Here is a 10529-nt window from a genome sequence, read left to right on the forward strand (position 1 = left end):
CCCCTTGTCCTCACTTATCACCCCACCAGCCTCCGCATTCAAAGGATCATCCTCCGCCATTTCCGCCAACTCCAGCATGATGCCACCACCAAACACATTTTCCCTTCACCCCCCCTTATCGGCATTCCGTAGGGATCGCTCCTTCCGGGACACCCTGGTCCACTCCTCCATCACCCCCTACTCCTCAACCCCCTCCTATGGCACCACCCCATGCCCACACAAAAGATGTAACACCTGCCCCTTCACTTCCTCTCTCCTCACTGTCCAAGGGCCCAAACACTCCTTTCAAGTGAAGCAGCATTTCACTTGCATTTCCCCCAACTTAGTCTATTGCATTCGTTGCTCCCAATGTGGTCTCCTCTACATTGGAGAGACCAAACGTAACCTGGGCGACCGCTTTGCAGAACACCTGCGGTCTGTCCGCAAGAATGACCCAAACCTCCCTGTCGCTTGCCATTTCAACACTCCACCCTGCTCTCTTGCCCACATGTCTGTCCTTGGCTTGCTGCATTGTTCCAGTGAAGCCCAACGCAAACTGGAGGAACAACACCTCATCTTCCGACTAGGGACTTTACAGCCTTCCGGACTGAATATTGAATTCAACAACTTTAGGTCATGAGCTCCCTCCCCCATCCCCACCCCCTTTCTGTTTCCCCCTTCCTTTTTTTTCCAATAAATTATAAAGATTTTCCTTTTCCCACCTATTTCCATTATATATAAAAAAAAAACCCCACTAGAGCTATACCATGAGTGCCCTACCATCCATTCTTAATTAGCACATTCGTTTAGATAATATCACCAACTTTAACTTTAACACCTATGTGTTCTATTGTACTATTGTCGTTGACATCTTTTGATGATCTGCTTCTATCACTGCTTGTTTGTCCCTACAACCACACCACCCGCCCCCCCCCACCTCTCTCTCTCTCTCTATCTCTCCGCCCCCCACACACACACCTTAAACCAGCTTATATTTCAACTCTTTCTTGGACTCGAACTCAAGTTCTGTCGAAGGGTCATGAGGACTCGAAACATCAACTCTTTTCTTCTCCGCCGATGCTGCCAGACCTGCTGAGTTTTTCCAGGTAATTCTGTTTTTGTTTTGGATTTCCAGCATCCGCAGTTTTTTTCTTTATTTCTTTTTTTCTTTTTATCCCTTTTAGAAGCTATGGTTGAATCTGCCTCCACCACTCTCTTTGGCAGCGTGTTCCAGATCCTAATCATATACTGCGTCACGAAAATGTCCCCTCCATGTCACCGTTGCTTCTCTTGCTAATCTCCTTTAATTGGTGCCCCCTGGTTCTCGAGGTCTCTACCAATGGGAACAGTATCTCCCTATCTACTCTGTCCGGGCCCCTCCTGATTTTTGAGCGCCACCATCAAATCTGCTCAGCCCCGGCTTCTCTAACCCAGCTGTGTAACCGAACTCCTTCATCCCTGCATCCTTTCTAAAGCCTTTGCCTCAATTCCTAAAGTGTGGGGCCTAGAAATGGACACAATGCTCCAGTTGTGGCCGGCCCAGTGTTTTATACCGATTGACCTAACTTCCTTGATTTTGTACTCTAGGCCCTCAATCATGAAACCCAGGATCCCATATACTTGTCCACCGCTTTCGCAACCAGTCCTGTCACCTTCAGTTTGTGCACATGTTCTTCCAGGTCCCCCTGCTTCTGCACTAGCTTCAGAATTGTACCCTTGATTTTATATAGCTTCCCTTCATTCCCCCGAGCAAAATGAATCGCCTGTCCTAATGTCTGCTCATCACGGAATATCAGCATTTTAACGCAGGCACAGGAGGAGGCCGCTCGGCGCTGGCTCTCCGAATGAGCTTTAGGACCCAGCGCCATTGCCCTGCCTTTTCCTCTGTACCCTCACGTGGTCAAGCATCATGGGATAACACTATTGCAAAGCACCTCGGGACTTTTTATTACATTGAGGGTGCTATATAAATGCAAGTGTTGCTGCTCAAACACTCTGAGGAACCCAATGGTTTCTCATCTGGGGAAAGCAGAGGAAAGTCAGCCGTGGAACGCAACTGGTTAGGCCCAAACACGTGTCGGCAATGGAGCTCGGGGGCTGCGCTCAATTGGCAGCTGAAGGCCGAGATTTCACAGAGATTCTTGTGGTAATTCAGGGGAGTTGAATACAGCTCGTGATAGCGTGAATCATGAATGGGCCAGTTCCCTTTCCTATTAGACTGTGGCTGAACGATTTTAGGGACATAGGAACAGGAGGAGGCCATTCAGCCCTTTAAACCTGTTCCACCACTCAGTTAGATCATGGCTGAGCTGCGTCTTAACTCCATCCACTCGTCTTTGTGAGCCTCATATTCTAAAAGGGAAGCTCTGAAGGAGAGTCATATGGCAGATAGGGCGGAAGTAGAAGGGGTTTCGGGCAGCCAAGCAGCGCACTAAACTCTGGCCACCCAAGTGGTGGCCAGAACTCTCCAGGATGGGTTAAGGGGTGTTGGGAAATAGAGATAGTTTAAGTGAATTGTATTAATATTTGTGGGTGTTAGGAATGAGTTTTAGCATTAATGTTTAAGTTTGATTTGTATCTGTGTGTTAAGAAGAGGTCAAGTTGAGTCCTAGTTTCACTTTAAAAGGCACCTGCATTTCAGCCTCGCAACGTTACCTGTTTCTCTCTCCACTTCCGCCCTATGACTCTCCTTCAGAGCTTTCCTTTTAGAATATGAGGCTCACAAAGAAGAGTGGACGGAGTTAAGACACAGGTCAGCCATGATCTGACTGAATGGTAGAACAGGTTTAAAGGGCCGAATCTCTCTCCACAGAGGCTGTCAGACCTGCTGAGTTTTTCCGGCATTTCCTGTTTTTATATCTAATATTCTAGAGCCTTGTTTACAGTACCAGACCCAGCAAAGAGGAGTCTTGGGGCAGAATTGTCCGCTCCCATTGGCGTTGGCCATTATGGCTGGCCTGAGCGGACAGTATGGCAAGAAGGCCAAAAATCAGTTTCATGCTGTCGTGAAACGCATTTGCAATCGTCTGCTCCGCCCATCCATGGCGGGCTGCGTTTCCAGCCGCTGGACATTGGGAGATTCTTTGTAATACATCTGCATATAACTGTAAGCCCAGCTCACTGGAATCAACACCCCACCCCCCCAACCTTGCTGGATTGTCCGAGCATGTCAGCGTGCAGTGTGTTTCATTTATAAACATCAACAGCATTTATAAGGCGTGCACCTGGTGAGCTGCACTTCAGGGGGGAGCTCGGAGGTGGGTGCAGAGTAAGGCTGCACAGCGCTTACGGGAGTCGCCAGTTGGACTTCAAGGTTGAGGCGCCGCTCATTCAGGCGAGGGCACAGGTAAGCTGCTTCCTTCCGGCTGGCTGATAGTGCAGTGCCAGGGCAAAGGCTGCACTGTGGCTGATGGTAGTGCACGAGCACGTAGGGGGGTGGGGACACGGGGTAAGTGTCCATGCATTAGGCACACCTTGTATAAAGTGACCATTCCTCTGCAGTTGAGACAGTTCAGATGCAGCCACATTAATATGATTGGAGTGGGGTCTCTAGCTTCTCTGCCCACTCAAGCAACGCAGAGGCATCAAAGTGCCACCGAGTGCTCCAGAGCTTTTCACCCCTCGGGCACAGACTGCCAACTAATGAGCATTTTAGTGGATTGCAGAACAGCTGGATGACTGGGAACGTTGTACAATCTCTTTGTTAAAGCCGGCCACGGAGGTGCTCACAGCCCCTTGCAATGTCATCATCCCGGTTTGGACCAGTCTGTCCCAAGGTTCAGGCTAACAGTGCAGCCTGGCAGCACAGGTTAGGAGAATGTCTGTGCCTGAGCTGAGGGCACAGCCTGCAGACCAATGGGCAAAGCTGCTGCCAATCGGTCGGGTGGAGTGGGGTGGAGGTGGGTGGTGTTTCAGACAGCCATGCAGCTCACTAATATCTGGCCATCCAAGTGGTGGCCGGCACTCTCCGGGATGGGTTAAGGGTCCTTCACACTTAACCAGGACAGGCTCTTAATACACTCGAGCTAACCAGGTGTCTCTCTCTTTCATCCTGCAGGAGGAGTACATCAGGATCATGGAGCCTGGTGACTGTGCTGTATGGGTCATGGCTAACAGAAAGCAAAGACAAGGGAGAAGGGAGCGACTGAAGCTCCTGGCTGCGCAGAAGGAGGAGCAGCACCCTCCAGAAGAAGGGTTGGCTGAAGCTCCCGTACACGCCTTCAAAAATTGACATCTAGACCCAGGATCTATAGATGCCACTTTTCATTCCTGCAGTGTCACTGAAGACTGCGCATGTCTAGGGACCTGGTCGCTCACATCTGCCAGCTGCTGCAGAACTTGGCACCAAGGGGACATGGAGGGCATCCACTGCCAGTGGCTGTGAAAGTGACCACGGTGCTCAATTTCTGTGCCAGTGGCTCCTTTCAGGGCTCCACAGGTGACCTCTGTGGGATATCACAATCTGCCACCCACAAATGCACCCATGAGGTCACAGATGCCATCTTTGCGAGGGCCACACAACTTTGTGCATTTCGCCTGGGATCAGGACAGCCAGGATGCAAGAGGAATTGGGTTCGCCCTGATCTCAGTTTCCCACAGGTGCAGGGTGCGATTGTCTGCACTCATGTGGTACTCAGATCTCCATTGCTACATTCAGTGAATCTCATCAACTGCAAGGGATTCCACTCGCCAAGTATGCAGCTTGGTGTGCAACCACCAGAAACACATCCTGCAGGTGTGAGCACAGTTTCCAGTGAGGGTGCACAATGCCAACATCCTCAGTCAGTCACAGATCCCTGAGTCTTCCAGGGTCCACAGAGGCTGCAGGATTGGCTCCTCGGGGACAAGGGCTACCCACAGAGGCCGTGGCTGATGACACCCGTGCAGCAGCCTCAGACGGCAGAAGAGCGACGCTATAATGAGGCTCATGCAGCAGCTCACAGCTTGGTGGAGCAGACCATCGGGATGGTGAAGATGAGGTTCCGGTGCCTGGACTGGTCTGATGGAGCCCTGCAATACAGTCTGCAGAGGGAGTCACGCATTGTCATCGTCTGCTGTGCCCTTTACACCCTGGCTCTGCTATGGGGTGAGGAGCTGGCTGAGGAGGAGATGGAGAAGTTGGGTGTCTCCTCCGATGAGGAGGACGCTGACGGGGATGAGGGTGAGGGGGTCCTCGGTGGTGGCGATGACAATGATGAGGCTCTAACACTGGCCAGACGAGGCAGGCGTGCTGGGGAGGCCCTGATAGCTGCCAGATTTGTGGAGGATGATGACGAGATGCAGTGAGGAGACCCCACAGATCCTCACATTGTATCTGTGAATGTTTGACTCCAGTCTGGCTTATGGCAGCACCAATACCCTCTGTGAGAATGCTCCTGTCATAGAGATGCAGTGGAGGCCCTAATAGTCACTCAGTCGCAGGAGGATGATGACAACATGCAATGAGGACACTCCATAGATCTTCACATAGCCTCTGAGAATGTCTGACTCCTGCCTGGACAAGGGCAGCTTGCTTGTGCTCTGTGATCAGGGTCATCGCATAGAGACGCAGTCGCGAAACTATAAATGCACCTGATCCTTTGTCAGCCTTTAGCGCCTGACCCTTCAGGAGCTGGTGCACAGCATCACCGGTCACAGATGCTGGTGAGATGGGGGCCAGCCCCACCTTAAATGTGCTGAGAGCTCACAGAGAGAATGAGGGAACTCTGTGACACCTGCCCACTACATTCTGGCAGCAATGACCAGCACCATCGAGGTGCAGGTATCAGTAATGTTTCCAGGGAGTGTGAGGCTGGACCATCACTGTGGTCTGAAGGCTGCACAGAGCACAGGGAGGAGGCCCTGGACTGAGACGCCTGCCTTTATCTTGTGCAGGAACCAGGTCTTCACACCTGAGTGATATGAACTCAATGCAGCATAACAAAAAACCACAGGCAAGGAGACATTCTTGGGAGTTTACTGACAATAGTGAACGTTATGTACAAGTGATTAACATCCGTGCCCAGGCTGTGCAACTATACCATCTTAACCTTCCTAACCCTGCTGTTATGTCTTGGTGCTCCCTGGACATCCACAGCGGAGGTGGAGGCAGCCTGCTGACTGTGACGCCCTGTCTGTGATGGCCTTGGTGGGCGTCCTCTGGGGGGCCAAGACCTGGAGGGCTCTGGCCTGCTTTCAGGGTCCTGCTGTGTGTCAGTGGCACGCTCCTCGGCCTGTGGAGCTGGAGCTGCTGGGGTCACAGGGAGAGGGGATTTGGTCGGGCTGGTCACTATCCAAGTGACCTGGCCGGGTAGCCCAGGGGGGTGTGCACCTGCTGTTCTTCCTCCCAATGGGTGCCAGAGGGCCCCAGGCTGAGTCTTTGAGAAGGGGTAGCTGGACTGAGATTGAGCTGTTCCACTCCCCTCCAGCATTAACACCTAACTCAGCGATGGAGTTGAGTCCGTGCAGCAGTGCAGGAGTGACGTCCTGGGCCAATGTCTCCATGACGGCCGCCATCCCACCAGTGTTGACCTCAGTGCGTTGACATGCCGACGCTATCAGCTCAGCCCGAAGGCGGACGGACTCCTCCATCGTGCCTTGCAATCTGAGGAATGCAGCGGACACCCCTTCCCGATGTTCCTGAGCTTGCCTTTGCAGCTCCAGCAACTGAGTCCAGGGGCTCATCATCTGACTCGGACTCAGCAATGTTCTGGCCTCCAGCAGTCCTCCGAGAGCTGAAATCTGGGAAGTCCCTGCCTCTATCCGCTATGGATCGGATAGTGCAATGTGCTCACCAGATTGTGATCCCGAGGGTAATCTGGAACTAGATCCCACCAAGGTGTGTGCCTGTGCGCTGGGTGGAGGGTGTGGGTGAGCGCTGTGACGGGACTCCAACTGGGGTTTAAGCAGATTCCCTTCTGCGGTTTCCTTGGGACTTGATTGGAGGCCCTGGGTCATGGATTCTGTCGGCTGTTTCCTAGACGTGCCTGTGAAAGCAAGGAGAGATAATTAGTGAAACAGGACACATCACTCACAGAGATAAAAACAAAAAAACTGTGGATGCTGGAAATCCAAAACAAAAACAGAATTACCTGGAAAAACTCAGCAGGTCTGGCAGCATCGGCGGAGAAGAAAAGAGTTGACGTTTCGAGTCCTCATGACCCTTCGACAGAACTTGAGTTCGAGTCCAAGAAAGGGTTGAAATATAAGCTGGTTTAAGGTGTTGGTGGGGGGGGGGTGGCGGGGAGGGGAGAGAGAGAGAGAGAGAGAAGTGGAGGGGGGGTATGATTGTAGGCAAAAGCAGTGATAGAAGCAGATCATCAAAAGATGTCATAAACAACAGGACAAAAGAACACATAGGTGTTAAAGTTGGTGATATTATCTAAACGAATGTGCTAATTAAGAATGGATGGTAGGGCACTCAAGGTATAGCTCTAGTGGGGGTGGGGGGAGCATAAAAGATTTAAAATATTTAAAAATAATGGAAATAGGTGGGAAAAGAAAAATCTATATAATTTATTGGAAAAAACAAAAGGAAGGGGGAAACAGAAAGGGGGTGGGGATGGAAAGGGGAGCTCAAGACCTAAAGTTGTTGAATTCAATATTCAGTCCGGAAGGCTGTAAAGTGCCTAGTCAGAAGATGAGGTGTTGTTCCTCCAGTTTGCGTTGAGCTTCACTGGAACAATGCAGCAAGCCAAGGACAGGACATGTGGGCAAGAGAGCAGGGTGGAGTGTTAAAATGGCAAGCGACAGGGAGGTTTGGGTCATGCTTGCGGACAGACCGCAGGTGTTCTGCAAAGCGGTCGCCCAGTTTACGTTTGGTCTCTCTAATGTAGAGGAGACCACATTGGGAGCAACGAATGCAGTAGACTAAGTTGGGGGAGATGCAAGTGAAATGCTGCTTCACTTGAAAAGAGTGTTTGGGCCCTTGGACAGTGAGGAGAGAGGAAATGAAGGGGCAGGTGTTGCATCTTTTGCGTGGGCATGGGGTGGTGCCATAGGAGGGGGTTGAGGAGTAGGGGGTGATGGAGGAGTGGACCAGGGTGTCCTGGAGGGAGCCATTTCCGCCAACTCCAGCATGATGCCACCACCAAACACATCTTCCCTTCACCCCCCCTATTGGCATTCGTAGGGATCGCTCCCTCCAGGACACCCTGGTCCACTCCTCCATCACGCCCTACTCCTCAACCCCCTCCTATGGCACCACCCCATGCCCACGCAAAAGATGTAACACCTGCCCCTTCACTTCCTCTCTCCTCACTGTCCAAGGGCCCAAACACTCTTTTCAAGTGAAGCAGCATTTCACTTGCATCTCCCCCAACTTAGTCTACTGCATTCGTTGCTCCCAATGTGGTTTCCTCTACATTGGAGAGACCAAACGTAACCTGGGCGACCGCTTTGCAGAACACCTGCGGTCTGTCCGCAAGAATGACCCAAACCTCCTTGTCGCTTGCCATTTTAACACTCCACCCTGCTCTCTTGCCCACATGTTTGTCCTTGGCTTGCTGCATTGTTCCAGTGAAGCCCAACGCAAACTGGAAGAACAGCACCCCATCTTCCGACTAGGCACTTTACAGCCTTCTGGACTGAATATTGAATTCAACAACTTTAGGTCTTGAGCTCCACCCTCCATCCCCACCCCTTTTCTGTTTCCCCCTTCCTTTTGTTTTTTTTCCAATAAGTTGTATAGATTTTTCTTTTCCCACCTATTTCCATTATTTTTAAATATTTTAAATCTTTTATGCTCCCCCCACCCCCACTAGAGCTATACCTTGAGTGCCCTACCATCCATTCTTAATTAGCACATTCGTTTAGATAATATCATCAACTTTAACACCTATGTGTTCTTTTGTCCTGTTGTTTATGACATCTTTTGATGATCTGCTTCTATCACTGCTTTTGCCTACAACCACACCAACCCCCTCCACTTCTCTCTCTCTCTCTCTCTCCCCCCCGCCCCCCCAACACCTTAAACCAGCTTGTATTTCAACTCTTTCTTGGACTCGAACTCAAGTTCTGTCGAAGGGTCATGAGGACTCGAAACGTCAACTCTTTTCTTCTCCGCCGATGCTGCCGGACCTACTGAGTTTTTCCAGGTAATTCTGTTTTTGTTTCACATCACTCACAGCATGGGTGTCTGATGGATGTTGCAATGCTGGACCCTCACTTGGTAGAACGATCACACTGTCAGCACTGGACTGGTCCAGATCATCGCCAGCCAGCTGGATGGCTCTGTTTTCAAAGTCCGTGAGGATCTTGATTTCAGGCGTCCCCCCACTGGTAAGCGACCTCTCCCTGTTGTGTGCCAGCTGCCTGCCGGGCCAGATGATAAGTGTGCCTGGCCTGTGTGGGTGGTGAGTGGTCCCTTGGACAGGATGAGGACAATGGCGGTGTGTGTGAGAGAGTGAATGGTGATGTCCTTTGCACCGGCATGAGTGAGGGCCCTGTGGGTGTGTGATGGGTTTGTGAGTGTGTGAGTTGAGAGAGATGAAAAGAGTGAGTTACCCCGGGGGAAACGGAAGAGATCGCTCACCCTCTTGCGACCCTGGGTGGCTGTCCTCTTTTGCAGGGCGTTGGCGCTGACCACCGTTGCCACCTCCCATGTTGGATTGGTGATGCTGCTAGTCCTCCTGTGGCCAGAGCTGGGGTAAGAGGGCATCACGACGAACATCCGCCGCATCCAAAAGGTGTTCCAGGGACGTGTCATTGAATCAGGGGAGCTGCAGTATTTCTGCCTTTTGGGACCACGTCGGCTGTGCAGCAGTCCTGGGCTGGAGAGATGCCCGCGCGGCTGGACTTTAAATATGGCGCCCGGCGTGAGGAAAGGGCAAGATTCTGGTGCGGCAGGCGAATTGGAGCCGCCCGCCGTCCACAGGGCGTGTTTCCCGGGAGTCCATGATTAACGAGGCGGGTCTGGGACGATACGGCGTGAAAAGCCGCCATTGCGGCCGGCTGGTAAGGTGTCCCCTCTTCCCGCCCGCTACCACACTTAAAACCCTGGGACGATTCTGCCCTTAGAGTCACAACGACACAGAAGGAAGCCATTCAGCCCATTGAGTCTCTGTACAGCACATCCAACCGGCCCCAATCCTCTATTCCAGTCCCCGCAGCTCTGCAGGTTTATTTCCTTCAAGTGCCCGGCCAGTCTCATTTCGAAGCCAGTCACAGTCTCCACTTCCACCCGCTCAGGGTGGTTATCACTCGCTGCAGGAAACAATTCATCCTCATCTCCTGATGTAAATGGACATTGGAAATTGTGAAATGAGAATTCCATTAATCTGGGTATATATTGGCTGGCAGCAGGAAAGGTGACTATAAAAGTTGGCAGGAGCTGAAGGAAACTGGCAAATTCTTCTCCCACCCTCCCCCAAGTCAGCAAAACCAATCCAGGAGATCACAAGGGCTAACTGGTATTCACCACCCATGTGGTGCAAACTACACTCCGGTTAGGAACCCGGTTTACCTTCCCCAGCCAATGCTGAGAGTAAACAGCCGTTGTACCAGCCAGCAATCTATTGCAGAGACTCATCACTCCTCTCGGGTTTATCCTGCATCAATAACAAGGAGCGCAA

This window comes from Carcharodon carcharias, chromosome 3 (assembly GCF_017639515.1).
Source record: "Carcharodon carcharias isolate sCarCar2 chromosome 3, sCarCar2.pri, whole genome shotgun sequence".
Classification (NCBI taxonomy): Eukaryota; Metazoa; Chordata; class Chondrichthyes; order Lamniformes; family Lamnidae; genus Carcharodon; species Carcharodon carcharias.